Source organism: Salvelinus namaycush, chromosome 21 (assembly GCF_016432855.1).
Source record: "Salvelinus namaycush isolate Seneca chromosome 21, SaNama_1.0, whole genome shotgun sequence".
NCBI lineage: Eukaryota > Metazoa > Chordata > Actinopteri > Salmoniformes > Salmonidae > Salvelinus > Salvelinus namaycush.
Window position 1 is genome coordinate 13896633 of NC_052327.1, and position 16989 is coordinate 13913621.

At 47.9% G+C, this 16989-nt stretch overlaps 1 protein-coding gene across 3 annotated transcripts in view; it reads right to left on the reverse strand.

Annotated features, from left to right (window-relative positions):
• Positions 1 to 16989, reverse strand: part of LOC120066124 (MOB kinase activator 2-like) — a 96181-nt gene that overhangs the window by 34260 nt on the left and 44932 nt on the right. The window lies entirely within an intron of this gene.

Below are 16989 nucleotides of genomic sequence, written 5' to 3' on the forward strand. Positions count from 1 at the left end.
AAAACATAGGCAAGTTTACTCTGTAAAATCCTACCTTTGCTTCTTTCTCTTACCACCCCCCCCCCCCCACTATCTCCCGGGATATGTATTTCTTTCAGTGGCCACCTAGGGGGCCAGAAGATATTACACTTTTTTCCCCTCTGCCTTGATCTACTCTGCCTCATGCCTTGCATTCCAGCCGGGGGAGGTCTGGCGTGCACCGACATGTCATCCCTTGTTTTATCCCTCCCCAGCCTGGCTAAACAAAGGAAAGACAAAACAGAGAGAAAGAACAGAGACAGGGCGAGAGGAGCATTCGCAGAAGGAGAAACGGGTCGGGGGGGGGGGGGGTTGTGAGAACAGGATATCACCTCTAAGAACAAGCGTACATTGCAAAAGTTGTCTGTACTTCTGTTCGTTTACTCTGGATGGTGCACGTGCCCAGGGCGCACACTTCCTCTTCGCATTCAACGACTGACATTTATGGAAATGACACAACTGCTTCATTACAGCCACATTTATAACCCCATTAATATCACCAACAAAAGACTGTGAAAGGTCAAACAACATTCTTGCTAGCTCATTTTTCTAGGATTGGAGCTGGTTCTAGGAGAGAGGTGGCACCCGGGCACCTGAGGATGTTTGAGAGTGGTAAAGGAAGGGGAAGCCATCTTTGTTTGTGAACAGTTTCGGAGTTGTGACAGAGAGAGAGAGGACGATGACAAGATGGAGCCGGACTAGATGACAACTACAAGACCTCACGTCTGTCTGTTTCTATCTCCATAGCTACAGTTTCAGTTTGGACTAACTATGATGATATGGTGGTAACGGGATGGGAGGGTGAAGGGTTAGAGGACGGGAAGTAGCGGGAGGCGAAGAGGAAGGAAGAGGAGCGAAGGGGGAAGATAAAAAAAGGACAGGGGTGAGAGCGAGGGCGAAAAGAGGTGAAAGAAGAGATGGGCAGTGGACGAGGCAAAGCGAAAGGAGAGCGAGGATCGAAAGGAGGAGAGTTAATAAAGAAGGGGTCAGGGAGGAGAGGGAACATATTAAAAGAGAAGAGTGGGGGGGGGGGGGGGGGGGGGTTGTCACAGCATGCCCTGGCTCAGTGTTCTGTACTCTCCCTACATTCCACAGACAGGGGAGAGGAGAAGCCTCACCGTGCTGCTTTCAGCCTCACTCAGCCAAAACATCCAGGTCATTACTCACTTCCTGGCCATCACCACGGCAACCATACGTCTGTCTCTCACTCTCCATTTCCTCCCTGGGTTTTCCTTCTACCCCATCGCTTCGCCTTCTCTTTTCACCCTCCATTTGTCTTCTTCCGACCCCTCTCCCGCTCCGTCAGCAAACCCATCTTTATCCCCCTCTCTCTGCCTCCCCAGCTCCACTACGAGTGGAGAGGCAGGCAGGCCGTATTTCAGGTGAGAGGTTGGAATTAGAGAAACAAACATTTTGTTATCCAGAGTCACATTTTTCCCCCCCAAGCTATAGCACACAATATTTTACATACAGCAGGTTTTTAAAAGGACCAAAGAGTTTGGGGTTTTCATTTTTGCCATAGAAAAATAAATATTGTGATACTGGTATCGTCACAATCCTAGCTGGAATGAGAGCAGCATTGCAGGGTCAGTGGACCCCAGGACACTGGTCTGAGGTCAGATGGTCAGCTATGAGATGGTCTTGATAAATGGTCAAGAAGGTTTAGGTTAGGATTGAACGTGCAGATCCTAGAGCTGTACTTAGGGGAGTAGACTTCAATGAGAGCCAGCCAAAACGAACACGTCGGGTTCACTGCCTGTATATCTGACATTAGCAGTTAACCCGAGACTCTGGTCTAAGGTCAGTTAGGAGATGTTCCGTTCCTGATAAATTGTTGGAGGTTACTTACAAGGGGGGTCAGCTTGGCTGATCCTGAATCTGCTCTTAGGGGTCAACTTCTGACTCACCCACCACCAGTGTGTAGCACCTCTGAGTGATACAACGGCAGCCATTTTGAAAACAAAACTCCCCAAATACCTCCTGTCAAACAACACCTGTGGGGAAAATACTGCGTTGACCTTGACGGTGACAGCCGGTGCCAGGTATGTCTGCTGAATGATCACTTGACAGACAGGTAGACTGATCCTTCATCTCTGCTGTGGGTGGTGACCGTAGAGGTAGAAAGAGGGCTCTGGATGGCTAGAACCCATTTCAGCATGGACATTGCCATTGAGGGATTCCACCATTTTAAAGTAGTCAGCCATTATGGCAGATACAAAGATGAGCCTTTTTCTACAGTACCAGTCAGAAGTTTGGAAAAAGCTACTCATTCCAGGGTTTGTTTATATTGACTATTTTCTACATTGTAGAATAATAGTGAAGACATCAAAAGTGTTAAATCAAAATATATTCTACATTTGAGACTAAGTAGACACGATTTGCTTTGATGACAGCTTTGCACACTCCTGGCATTCTCTCAACCAGCCTCATGAGGTAGTTATCTGGAATGCATTTCAATTAACAGGTGTGCCTTGTTAAAAGTTAATATTTGTGGAACTTGCGTTAATGCGTTTGAGCCAATCACTTGTGTTGTGACAAGGTAGGGGTGGTATACAGAAGATAGCCCTATTCCACATTATGGCAAGAACAGCTCAAATAAGCAAAGAGAAACGACAGTCCATCATTACTTTAAGACATGAAAGTCAGTCAATCCAGAACATTTCAAGACCTTTGAAAGTTTCTTCAAGTGCAATCGCAAAACCATCAAGCGCTATGATGAAACTGGCTCTCATGAGGACCGCCACAGCAAAGGAAGACCCAGAGTTTCCTCTGCTGCAGAGGATAAGTTCATTAGAGTTACCAGCCTCAGAAATTGTAGCCCAAATAAATGCTTCAGAGTTCAAGTAACAGACACATCTCAACATCAAGTGTTCAGAGGAGGCTGCGTGAATCAGGCCTTCATGGTCAAAATGCAGCAGAGAAACCACTACTAAAGGACACCAATAAGAAGAAGAGACTTGCTTGGGCCAAGAAACACGAGCAATGGACATTAGACTGGTGGAAATCTGTCCTTTGGTCTGATGAGTCAAAATTTGATATTTTTGGTTCCAACCGGCGTGTCTTTGTGAGATGATCTCCGTGAAGCATGGATGTGGTGTGATGGTGCTTTGCTGGTGACACTGTCAGTGATTTATTTAGAATTCAAGGAACACAACCAGCACGGCGGCTACCACAGCATTCTGCAGCGATACGCCATCCCATCTGGTTTATGCTTAGTGGGACTATCATTTGTTTTTCAACAGGACAATGACGCAACACACCTCCAGGCTGTGTAAGGGCTATTTGCCCAAGAAGGAGAGTGATGGAGTGCTGCATCAGATCTGGCAACCCAGTCATACTAACAGTATCCGGATCATATCAGTGGAAGGAAGAAGGATTATGGACGTGAGGATCTGGCAACCCATGGTCAAGTCATACTAACAGTACCTGGCGATTATCAGTAGAAGAAAAGGGGATAGAGGTGCAGATCTGGCAACCCAGAGTTGACGGGGGGGGGGGAGAAAGCTATCGAAGAAAATAGACAAAACCGTTGTTTTTTCCCCTCTAGTGTGCGCGTGTGTCACCACGCCTGGTGTTCTGAGGGAAAGGGATAGGTTCCCCAAGGCCACAGTCTTCCCATTTCTCAGAAGTGCTTGTGAAACAGCAACGAGAAGAATGTTCTTCTCTCAGGAATAATATGATAGGCGCCAGTAACGACAACTTGGGGAGGGCCGTGGGGTCGAGCCAGGACACACGTACACACTGACTCCCTAAAAACATATCACACCCACCGACTGAACTTTTCTAAATAAACTGTACGGGGGGGGGGGGGAAACCCCCACTGAAACCAGATGATAACTCAGCAGAAACAGAGCGTACCATTCTGAATCTCGTCTTAAGATTCTTGGTTTGGCAACCATGGGGGATGCAGACTTTATACACTAAGCATGAGAGCACTTGTTGAGCCTCGAGTGTTCACTTCAGAGGGGAGCGTTGTAAAAACAATAGCACCACCTACAGGCAGATTACCAGCCACTGCAGTTGATATTTCAGTACAATACCAATAGTCAGCGTTATGTAGCCGAGATATAAAATTCTCTCTCAGGCCAAGGATCAGTTTCTTTCCAATCTTACACTAAACAAGGAACAAAAAAATAAAAAACTGACCTTAGATCAGAACCTACGGGTAAATGTGTTACTTTATTCTTTTCCTAGAGGGCGAGTAGGTGAGAGGCCTCTCCAGTCAAAAGGGAATAAGGCCTCGGTACTCACCCACCAGGTGGAAAAGCATCTTTTTTTGTATCTATGCACAGACCCTGACAGAAACTTTCCCCCCAGGTGTGTTCCTATGAGGGCGTGGATGCTGAAGGGTGTTGTATGATGTGTGTGTGTGTGTGTGTGTGTGTGTGTGTGTGTGTGTGTCTGTACTGTGTACATCTTTCCCTGAAAGCTGAACCTAACCCACCACTTTCACAGCTCCAGCATCCAGTCAAGGCTGGAAAAACTAACGAGTCAGTTTCCACTAGTATTGTGGTTCACAGAGAGAGGAGACGCTGGCTTCACGTCACTGTTACCACGTGTAGAACAGTAGTATATATATATACATTAAAAAAAAAACTTTGATCTAAAAGAGAGGGGAAGTGAGACATACTTCCTTTTAAAAGCAGCTTCATGTGTGTTGCTACCAGAGCAGTTGAACTACAGACTACTAGACAGAAGGGCATCAGGACAGGCGCCAGAGGTCGAACACAGACAGCATGTCAGAGGGAAAAGGGGGATACCTAGTCAGTTGTTCAACGACACATTCAACTGAAAGGTGTCTTCCGCATTTTACCCAACCCCTCTGAATCAGAGAGGTGTCGAGGGCTGCCTTAAATTGATGTCCACGTCTTCGGGCGGGCGGACGGACGGGGGGGGACAGTGGGTTAACTGCCTCGCTCAGGCGCAGAAAGACAGATTTTTTTTTACCTTGTCAGCTCGGAGATTTCGATCCAGCATCCTTCGGTATCCTGACCCCGGAAATGACTGGTGTAACGTGAACTCGGCAGGACACGGTTTGACCATCCTCATCCCCACACCCCAATCGTCACTATCGCTCTTCTTATGAGCATTGGACGTGAATCGTGATAGAGGGAGACTGTAGAAGGAGGCATGAAGGGAGAGAGCATGAGTGGTGGAAAACGTACCCAATTGTCATACTTGAGAAAAGTAAAAGATACCTTAATAGAAAATGACTCAAGTAGTATTTTCCTGGGTGACTTTCACTTTTACTTGAGTAAAAGTCTAAAAGTATTTGGTATTACATATACTTAAGTATCAAAGTAAAAATAATTTCAAATTCCTTATATTAAGCAAACCAGACGGCATAATTCTTTTTATGTATGGATAGCCAGGGGCACGCGCCAACACTCAATTTACAAACGAAGCATGTGTTTAGTGAGTCCGCCAGATCAGAGGCCGTAGGGATGTTCTCTTCATAAGCATTTTCCTGTCTTGCTAAGCATTCAAAATGTAACTAGTACTTTTGGGTGCCAGGGAAAATGTACGGAATAAAAAGTACATTATTTTCTTTAGGAATGACATGAAGTAAAAGTAAATCAAAAATATAAATAGCAAAGTAAAGTACAGATACCCAAAAAAACAACTTAAGTAAAAATACTTGAAAGTACTACTTAAGTACTTTACACCTCTGGATGAGTGAAAAAGAGAAGGGCTCTGTGTAGCAGTTAGGTTAAGGAAGAGGGACATGGGAGGGACGACTAACGAGAGAGGGAAGGGGGAGGAATGTGACGAAGGGAGGCGCAAAGAGAGGAGGCTTGTGTAAGAAATGGAGAGCGGAAGGGAGGGAGAGTTTGAGGGAAAGAGAAGGACTTTGTGCAAGGGAAGGAAAAGGGAGGATGAAATAGGAGGGAGAGACGCAAGCTGTCCCACACCCCACCCTGTCCCCACCAATGTTTTCTCAGGAAAGCAGAGGGACAGAGGGAGACTGTGCAAGAGGGAGAGATAGTTTGGCGAATAGAGGGAAGCAGGACTCCGTAATGGAAAAGGGCGGAGGGAGAAAAGGGATGGCGGAGAGAGAGAGAGAGAGATGGTAGCTGGCGCCGCCCATGTTTGCTCAGGAAGTGTGCGTGTGTATAGGGCAGCGGACAGGCGGCCAGTGGGCTGTGGGCAGGAACAGGGTGGAATTTTGAGATTTTAGACGATGTCGATTAAAGCAGCCCGCCGCACCTCTCTGATTCAGGGGGGTTGATTTAAATGCAGAAGACACATTTCAGTTGTACAACTGACTAGGTATTCCCCTTTAAGTGTATGTAAATGTACAGTGAGTTTACAAAATATTAAGGCACACATCTGTCTATATAAGGTCCCACAGTTGACAGTGCATGTCAGAGCAAAGACCAAGTCGTGAGGTTGAAGAAATTGTCCGTAGAACTCCGAGACAGGATTGTGTCGAGGCATAGATCTGGGGAAGGGTACCAAAACATTTCTGCAGCATTCAAGGTCCCCAAGAACAGAGTGGCCTCCATCATTCTTAAATGGAAAAAGTTTGGAACCACCAAGACTCTTCCTAGAGCTGGCCGCCTGGCCAAAATGAGCAATCGGAGAGAAGGGCCTTGGTCAGGGAGTTGAACCAGAACCTGATGGTCACACTGACAGAGCTCCTCTGTGGAGATGGGAGAATCTTCCAGAAGGACAACCATCTATGCAGCACTCCTCCAATCAGGCCTTTATGGTAGAGTGGCCAGACAGAAGCCACTCCTCAGTAAAAGGCACATGACAGCCCGCTTGGAGTTTGCCAAAAGGCACCTAAAGTACTCTCACACCTTGAGAAACAAGGTTCTCTGGTCTGATGAAAGCAAGATTGAACTCTTTGGCCTGAATGCAAAGTGTCACTTCTGGAGGAAACCTGGCACCATCTCTATGGTGAAGCATGGTGGAAGCAGCATCATGCTGTGGGGATGGTTTCAGAGGCAGGGACTGGGAGACTAGTCAGGATCGAGGGAAAGATGAACAGAGCAAAGTACAGAGAGATCCTTGATGAAAACCTGCTCCAGAGCGCTCTGGACCTCAGAGCGGGGTGAAGGTTCACCTTCCAACAGGACAACAACCCTAAGTACACAGCAAAAGACAACACAAGAGTGGCTTCTGGACAACTCTGAATGTTCCTGAGTGGCCCAGCCAGAGCCCGGACTTGAACCCGATCGAACATCTCTGGAGAGACCTGAAAATAGCTGTGCAGCGACGCTCCCCATTCAACCTGACAGAGCTTGAGAGGATCTGCAGAGAGGAATGGGAGAAACTACCCAAATACAGGGGGGCCAAGCTTGTAAGGTCATACCCAAGAAGACTAGAGGCTGTAATCGCTGCAAAAGGTGCTTCAACAAAGTACTGAGTAAAGGGTCTGAATACTTCTGTAAATGTGATATCCGTATTTTATTTGCATTAAATTTGCACAGATTTCAAAAAAACTGTTTTCGCTTTGTCATTATGGGGTATTGTCTGTAGATTGATGAGGAAAATAATTTAAATCCATTTTAGAATAAGGCTGTAACGTAACAAAACGTGGAAAAAGTCAAGGGGTCTGAATACTTTCCTAACTTAACACCAGTCATGTTTGACAAATATAAATGTAGGATAATTCATATTAACGTCTAAAGGCTCGATTCTGTCGACATACTTGAGGCACTGTTCCTTCCGACGGGAGAGAAAGGCCAGTCACTGTTCCTTCCGACGGGAGTGAAAGGCCAGTCACTGTTTCTCCCGACGGGAGTGAAAGGCCAGTCACTGTTCCTCCCGACGGGAGAGAAAGGCCAGTCACTGTTCCTTCCCGACGGGAGAGAAAGGCCAGTCACTGTTCCTTCCGACGGGAGAGAAAGGCCAGTCACTGTTCCTTCCCGACGGGAGAGAAAGGCCAGTCACTGTTCCTTCCGACGGGAGAGAAAGGCCAGTCACTGTTCCTTCCCGACGGGAGAGAAAGGCCAGTCACTGTTCCTCCCGACGGGAGAGAAAGGCCAGTCACTGTTCCTCCCGACGGGAGTGAAAGGCCAGTCACTGTTCCTCCCGACGGGAGTGAAAGGCCAGTCACTGTTCCTCCCGACGGGAGAGAAAGGCCAGTCACTGTTCCTTCCGACGGGAGAGAAAGGCCAGTCACTGTTCCTTCCGACGGGAGAGAAAGGCCAGTCACTGTTCCTTCCGACGGGAGAGAAAGGCCCGTCACTGTTCCTTCCGACGGGAGAGAAAGGCCCGTCACTGTTCCTTCCGACGGGAGAGAAAGGCCAGTCACTGTTCCTCCCGACGGGAGAGAAAGGCCAGTCACTGTTCCTCCCGACGGGAGAGAAAGGCCAGTCACTGTTCCTTCCGACAGGAGAGAAAGGCCAGTGCCGGTTGCGGAATGAAACATCACCTACCTTGCAATCTGAGCGGAGGCAGTCAACATTTTGAAAACTATTTAACCATAAAGGGATTTTTTAATTTTTTAAACCGGGATGTTTTTTTGTTGTCATTTTACGAGACACGTCTTAACTTGTTTTAAAGTAGCCTACACAAATTCCGACCATAGGAACGTCGTGGGAATTTATCTTATAACCACTTCCTCATATGCCGTTGAAAACCCAGTAGGCTATTTCTCTCTTGTTCTATTGTCCGTCGATGCCGCCGGGAAATTGGAGGCCTGGGCGGTAACAGAGTGGTCTTTTCATGGAGAAGAAAACCTGGTGGGCAGACACTAGAGAGATAGCCCAGACAGACAGGTCAAAGCTCCTCTGGGAAATACGAGAGAAACAACAACCCATGTCAACTCTCCTACATCCAGGGGAGAAGGACACAGGGCAAAGTTAGTAAGGAGTATAGAGTAAGAGGTAGCGAGGATAGGTTTAAGGGGTTATGGGAAATATGGTGTAGGGTGGTTGTAGTGGCTGGGCATGGCTGCTCTGCTCCAGCACATGAACTTCTAAACCAGGCCGTTTAGTCACAGATTCCCACTAGAGGGAATGTGCATGCAAACCTCCAGCAGTTCCAAGCCCTGACACACACACACACACACACACACACACTAGAGATGGCCAAATATGTACAGTATGTTCCTACGAGGGCCACACACACACACGGATGGACATACCCCTCATTCCAGTCTGGATGTGTAGGGGAGTGAACGGGGGTTTTCTGACAGAAACGACAGGAAGAATGGACAGAATGTGTGAGAAATTAGAAACATCTCATAGTTCAAAAGAATCCAAATGTCAAGATCCATTTTCCAGTTAATCTAAAAGGTGCCAACCCCCCCGTTTTAAAGAACTGATACCATCTCTGGAAAATGTTGTTCAAACAACACTGAAATCAACTGACTGCAGTCACGTGTTATGCCCAAAAACATGTACATTTCCTCCCAAAAAAATCCCCTTTGTCCATTTCCAGGGATGTTGTGTAACCACTCTCATGGTTCATGTGACCAAAAACAATAACACAGACAGACGAAAAGAGAGAGATGGGGGGGGGGGGGGAAGAAAAAAGAGAGCGGCTGAAATGCCCACCTCCCTAGAGAGTCTACGCTCCAGATCATTTCCTGGCCCACAAGAGATACGTAGACTAAACTCACTTTAACACAGAGCCAGCATGTCTTCCCACTGGGTTTGTTTGTGTGGATAATGTAGCCTAACACCCATGACACTGCTCTCTAGTGATGGGTGATTTCATTTTAGATCTACCTACGGGGATATTATTTGTAATGTTATATTGTATAGCTGACAATAATCACAATATTATTTTGCACCAATTTGCTGTGCCTGCCCCAAAACTCCAGTATTTTTTATCCATAAGCTTGTTCTCCATCTTTTTAAATAAAAAGCCCATTTGTTTTTGGCACTTATACTTCCATGACTGATCCAAACTTCTCATGGCTCTCGTCCCTCTGCAGCAGACATGTGGTGAGCAATATGTTCGGAACGTCGACTCGCAAATTTTTTTTTATCACAGTGATGCATATAGAATCGCATCGCCGGTCTGAGTATTGCGATATCGTATGGCGAGGTCCCTGGCAATTCCCAGCCCTACTGCTCTCTCGGCCAAACAACATCGGCTCTACCCCGGAACACAATATAGGCGCTGGATCAACTGTTAAAAAGGGCATTGAGAGACATCTCTGTGCCTAGAGAATTGTGATGCTGGTCATAACTGCCTGGAGAGATTTTTACAAATCTATTGTCCATCGTATGACCCAAATGTCTTCTGTCGGAAGAACGTCGCACCTGTGCTATTGAGGTTTCTGTCCGTTAGCCATGACCGATGACTACTCGCCGCACCGTAGTACATGCCCGTCTTGTCAGGGAATATCACATGCAACTCACTAACCAGGTGAACAAGCGTCTCAAGAATTACGGCTACGTAACAGATGGCTTGTGCTGCAAAGGAAACGACATAACTAGGTTCCAGAGTTGTTCCTCACCATGTAAACTGTTCAGGAAAAGCTCAGGGCCCTATTCATAAAGAGATTGTGTAACTGTTATTTATGGCCACGGACAGGAAAAGGGACGGGAGTGTTTAGACAAAGAGAGGAGTATGTTATGATGGATTCCAGGACCAAGCCAAGCATTTTTTTTGTCCTCCTGGAGGGCATTGTCAGGATGGCTGAGACCAGACACGCCCTGCCCACCTCACGCAACACACACGGTACACCAGACACACTTCCCTCTGCCAGCCTGGAGACACACAAAACATATAGACTAGGAAAACAGACAGTTGAAAATGTCGGACACACACACTAGCGCAAACACATGCTCTCCTATCTCGTTCAATCTCCCACCCAGGTAGATGGGGGCTGAATGATCCAGGGAGGATGAGGCAGAGGCTCCCATTCACATCTGAATAGAGAAATTAGGGCTGTGAGGAGGAGTGAGATAGATAAATCAATAAGTACCCAACGTGCGGTGAAAGGAGGAAGTGGGAGTCCCTAAACATCCATGCTCCCTCCCAGTAGCAATGGGTACTGACCAATGGTAAGCTCTAGGTTCCACGGTGTAGACCAATCACATCAGCAAAGTGTCTAGGGGCATGCCCCCCCCCCCCATAACGAGGGAAGGGCCTGGTAATATGATCCGAGGGGGGGGGGGGGGGGGGGGGGGGGGGCGACGACATCCATGACCTCATCCAGCTGCCCAGGAGTAAACACACCTGTGATTGGCTGGCTGGCTGGTTGGAAGCACCTGGCCGACTCCAGGGGAGATGAGCTCTAACTTAACGAGCGAGCTCATTTAGTTTCGACGGCACTGCTTGGGAGTCTCTAGCGATTGTAATAGCCAGACCTGCATATGCAAAGTCCGTGTACCAGTGTACTGTGAAGGTGGGACACATGGAGACTGTATGTGCAACAGTCCGTGTACCAGTGTACTGTGAAGGTGGGACACATGGAGACTGTATGTGCAACAGTCTGTGTACCAGTGTACTGTGAAGGTGGGACACATGGAGACTGTATGTGCAACAGTCTGTGTACCAGTGTACTGTGAAGGTGGGACACATGGAGACTGTATGTGCAACGGTCCGCTTCCTCTGCCTCAAACTTTTGCCTTTCCTCTCCTCTTCATTCTCCTTCCCTCCATCCGTGCGCCATGTCGGATGGCTGATAATTGAAACAAATGACAAGGCACAGCTGACAAGCGCACTGCAGCACAGAGTCAATTACACAGCTATGCAGGCAGGGGGGGGGTGTGTGAGAGAGAGAGAGGGAGACAGAGGTTATGTGGACAGAAAGAAAGTAGTCAAGAGAGTGAGGGTTTGAGGCGGAAGGAGAGAGAGCAAGCGAGAGAGACAGGAATCATGGAACATTGGGTATGTGAGGCGTTAAGGACTTGCCTACCTACGACCCCCCCCCCCCCCCCCCGGTTAAAAACTTCAGAAAAAGGAAGTGAGGTGCCCAGACACTTCCCGTCTCCCCTGGTCTTTGCATTCTGTTCCCGGAGGCCCTTAGGATAGGCACACAGCTACTGTTCCTGCCCTAGTCCCTAACCGTAGGCACGTTTGTTGTTCTGAAAGGACTGGACAGGAGTTAGCCATCAGCAGCAATACGCTGAAAGTGTCATCTAGCTAGCATATTAGAGAGTATATATCCGTACCGTCCTATCCACACACACCGTCACGTTGCAGGAGCCAGAGGAGACACGAGGGACAGTCTCGTCTAACAGCCGCTGTGCAGGTGAGGGATGACGTCGAATCATCCAGCAGTGTTATTAGCCAGCCACAAAAAGACCAAGTGCATTTTCTATGGAGGCGTGTGCGCGTGGGTTCACGCTGACGGTGCAATTCTAAATGCGGAGGTAAGGTCACAGCAAGGTCATCTCTTCTCTCCGTCGCCTGAGCCAGCACCCAGGGAGGGCTGCGCTCCACACACACACACTTGCCTGTGCAGTTCAGTGTTACGTAAGGCAAGCCACCACCCTGTGCAGACTGCAGAGCTAAGGCCAGGTGAAATGAGAGAAGGACAGCGAGTCCGTCAGTCTCAACTGAATTGATCAGTAGGACTGGGCAGCACCGATACGGTATTACTCTGCTTGCATGTGGTTTCTTCAACCTCAGAGGGGGACCAGACAGTTTACGGTGAGTCACATGGGGAGAATCGCAATTGGATTTCTTGCATCCACTCGAAAAGGTGTTTAAAAAGTACAAAAGTGGTGTTCAGGGAGAGAATATTATTTGGTCTGTGGACAACTGTCATCGGGCTTGAGAAAACAAACGAACGACCACCTCTCTGGAACGCAGAGTCTACTTGAAGATCAACCAGAAAATCGTGTTTGGTTGAACACACACACACACAGAGAGAGAGAAAGAAACTGCCTGGCTGTGAACTGATAGCTTTGTGAAGTGTTGTATCGCTTATGTTTTTATTAACCCTATTTGAAGAGGTCAGTCAGTGATACATTTAGATATATTCTGAAATGTAATATTAAACATGTGCCACGACTGTCATTTTTCCCCCTCTCTTTTTGTGTCAGGTAAAGGTAATTGATTCGTCTTACATCTACTACTCAAGTAAAAAAACAACAACATTGGCTTTGTTGAAACGCAGGCAAGAGTCTCCTTCCAGCCATATTTTCCCACCAGTCTAGGTGCTTACCCTTTAAATCCAAGTCCCATTAAGATGGAGTTATAATTGAAACCTCACCAAACCTATGTCCTGTCTATGGAGTCCTCTAGTGGCCAAAAGACTGGGTTAGCATGGCAGCACCATTGAGGACTTCTGTCATTTTGATTCAGTCAACTAGGTGAGGCGTCCAACTTCATTGGCTGATCCCTCCCGATGACCCGGTTGGCTAATTTATATACCTAACACTAAAATGTAAACTAAATAATATTTAAAAAAATAAATAACTAAATAAAAAATCAAGTCTGAAAACTAACAGCTGACAATGGAAGCAGAGTCATAACCCAGGCCCTTCCTTTCATTCCACTATTCCTTCTGCAACGGTTGAGCCACTAGACCCTTTGTCCACAGTCTGCTCGCAAGTCCCCATCCCGCACCCCCAGGCCCTTGGCCAGCCAGACAGGGTGTGTCTGTGCTGCATGCTCCAGTGAAGCCTATATCCGGTGGTGCAGTCAGTCACCAGATGACTGTCCGTTAGCAACTAGCCTATAGGAAAAGAATCATGCCATACTCAGCCCAACGGTGGATATGTATGTTGGTCAACCCATTACGTAAGGGTAAGTTTTCCACTTGTGTCGAGGCTTGCCAAGCCGGGTCCAATTTAGCTATGTTTGAGCGACAGGCGACAGGGTTTGGGCCGGGAGACATGTGGAGTATGGAGGAGTGAGGTGGTTTTAGGAGGAGAACACAGCCCTTGTGGAACGCTCAGCAGTGTAGAATGGGCCAGGCCTGCCGAACACGGCCTAATAACAGACACAAGGCACACTAACAACACACACTCTCTCAGGGGCCATTGTTGTAGCGTGAAAGGAGCCTCGGGTTCTGAATGTTCCAAGCTGTAGTCACCCTCTGTGGCATCAACACCACATTTCTGCGGCGCCCCAAAACCAAAAACACAGCGCATCCCGAGAAGTAACAGACACCGTACCAAAAAAAAAAAAAACTGCATTCGCGGCGGCCTCTTCAACCAATGTTTTAGAGTAACGTCTGCCTGTCCCCTCTACAGCTTTGGAGAGGTGAAGACCCTTCTGCTCTTGACCTCCAGCTGGAGAAAACACACACACACACACACACACACACACACACACACACACACACACACACACACACACACACACACACACACACACACACACACACACACACACACACACACACCTTGGCCAGACAGAGGAACCACTGGGCACTAAGCTCCAAAACCAGGCATCAGATACTCACGCGTGAATGGAGCCGTGGCTTGCAGGGCCGAAGGCTAATTGAATTCTACCGCGTGCGCTGTGCTAGGTTTGCCTCTCCTCTACTCACACTGACACAGTACTTTATCAGTCACGTGCGGGAGGCCCCAATGTGTGTGTGTGTGTGTTCAGGTCAAACAGGATCATTCTCACAGACTAACCCTGGCGGTTAAAGATACTAAAGTCTACTACAACTTACTTAGAATCTGACTACTTTCTTTGTGGAGCTGTGTCTGTCAAAATCACCCAAAACCATGCTTTAGTTTACCCGGTCACCCCATGTTCCTTTCTCTGATCCTCTCAGTGTCTCACTCATAGAGTGAAGAAGTGGCGAGGACCTGTTAAAGCCTACCTTATTCGGATAAGAAGCGCATGTGTACAGAAAAAGGAGCGTGGCACTGTCACCGCGTATCATCTGCCCATTACATTACCTGTAACCTCAGCCTGTCCTCCAAACAACATCATTTGGACCCATCCTTGTGCGGGCTGAACTAGTCAGAGGAGTGAAACTCTTGTGGTCAGAGCAGAAAGCACACAACGCTGCATTAGTTCTCAGCCATGTCTGTTTGAGAGTTGGGTATTGGACTGGAGCTAAGGTCAACAAGGACCTTGTGTGGGTGTGTGCAAAGCAAAAAACACCCAATCAATCGAAAACAACAGCGTCACAGCCAAACCCCCTGATTGGCTGGCAGAGGTGCTGAGGTAGACAGGAAGTAGTGCCAGAAATAGAACTGATCTGTCCTTTTCCTTAATGACCCAATAAAACGACAGCTGCGCAGAAGCCACGCCCTGCCTCAGGACTGGTGATAATTGACCTGCGATGTGTAGAGAGAAATAAAATACAGTTCCTGGCAGTGGGCCGTGCGTTCACAAAGCTACTGTGTGTTTTACCTATAGGTGCACACACACAGTCATGCGTTCGGACACACACATGGACAGAAACACACACTCACACACAAAGGGCTGGCTGTTCTTCACACTAGCTAGGAAAAGGGAGGGAGTGTAAACAGTTCTGAATCACACAGAGGGCCTGACGGTCTAATCCGATGCAGCTGTATGTATGTGTATGTGTGTGTGTGTGTGTACACATGTGCGCGCAACAGTTTGGCCCTCATCAAACCCTCTGTTTATATATAGCAGTAGTACAACTAAAGCTGTTTAACCCCACAAGCACATATAAAAAGGGGGAAAGAGCTCATCTAACTAACTCACAGCCATCTGTAAGCATGATGCTAAGTCAACACTCTCTGAACCCTCAAGAGCGCGTAGGAGTAGTGTAAAGTTGCTCCTAGAAGCTGCTACGAGGTCAGTTGTGTGTTCTCCCCTTAATGGTTCAGGTTACGATGTAGAGAGGCGGAGCTGATCCTAGATCTGTGGCATCCAACGTTTGCTTAATGCCTACTGAACGTGGCCCAGGTAACCATGCCATGCTAACTAAACTGGCTAACGTGGCCCAGGTAACCATGCTATGCTAACTAAACTGGCTAACGTGGCCCAGGTAACCATGCCATGCTAACTAAACTGGCTAACGTGGCCCAGGTAACCATGCCATGCTAACTAAACTGGCTAACGTGGCCCAGGTAACCATGCCATGCTAACTAAACTGGCTAACGTGGCCCTGGTAACCATGCCATGCAAACTAAACTGGCTAACGTGGCCCAGGTAACCATGCCATGCTTACTAAACTGGCCCAGGTAACCAGGCTATGCTTACTAAACTGGCTAACGTGGCCCAGGTAACCATTCTATGCTTACTAAACTGGCTAACGTGGCCCAGGTAACCATTCTATGCTTACTAAACTGGCTAACGTGGCCCAGGTAACCATGCTATGCTAACTAAACCGGCTAACGTGGCCCAGGTAACCATGCTATGCTAACTAAACTGGCTAACATGGCCCAGGTAACCATGCTATGGTTACTAAACTGGCTAACATGTCCCAGGTAACCAGGCTATGCTAACTAATGTTACGCTCACTAAGTAAACAACAACTGTTCCCTACCAAAACTAGTTCTGCTGTAACCGTATGAGAAGGTCAAAGTCTATCTCCCAAACACTGCTCCGCTGCACCAAACAGAAAACAGGGAGGCCATGGGAAGGAACACAGTGTCCAAAACAAAAACACAGCAAGGCAGAGAGTCAGAGCGACGCCGGCAGGGCAGTGGAGGAGAGGATGGGCTGGCTGCATGCCATCCTTCCTCTAAGCCAGCCTTAACCCTGTGCACATGCATCCTAGTCTCTGGCCCAGTGACAATCCTCCTCTAACCAGCCTTGACTCCTAACTAAAAAGGAGGCTCAAGCACCAGAGGGCTCTGGCGCCGTGCCATTCCTCCGCAAACCAGCCTCAACCGCTACCCTCCTCCCCAGTCTGACTACAGCAAAATCCCTGCTGCCACAGCAGCACTGTCCTCAGAATGTCTCTTCCAAACCACACCGCAGAAACCGAGAGAGGAAGGGGAGGGAGGGTGAAGAGAGAGCCGTTTTCAGCCACAGAGGGACAGGGAGAGGGAAAGTACAGGACCAAAATGTAAATAAAAAATAAAAAAAAGTTACGACACAAGCAGGGAAAACAAAACAACGAGAGACACATTCAGAAAGAGAGCGAGGAAGTAGCGAGAGAGAGAGACAGAG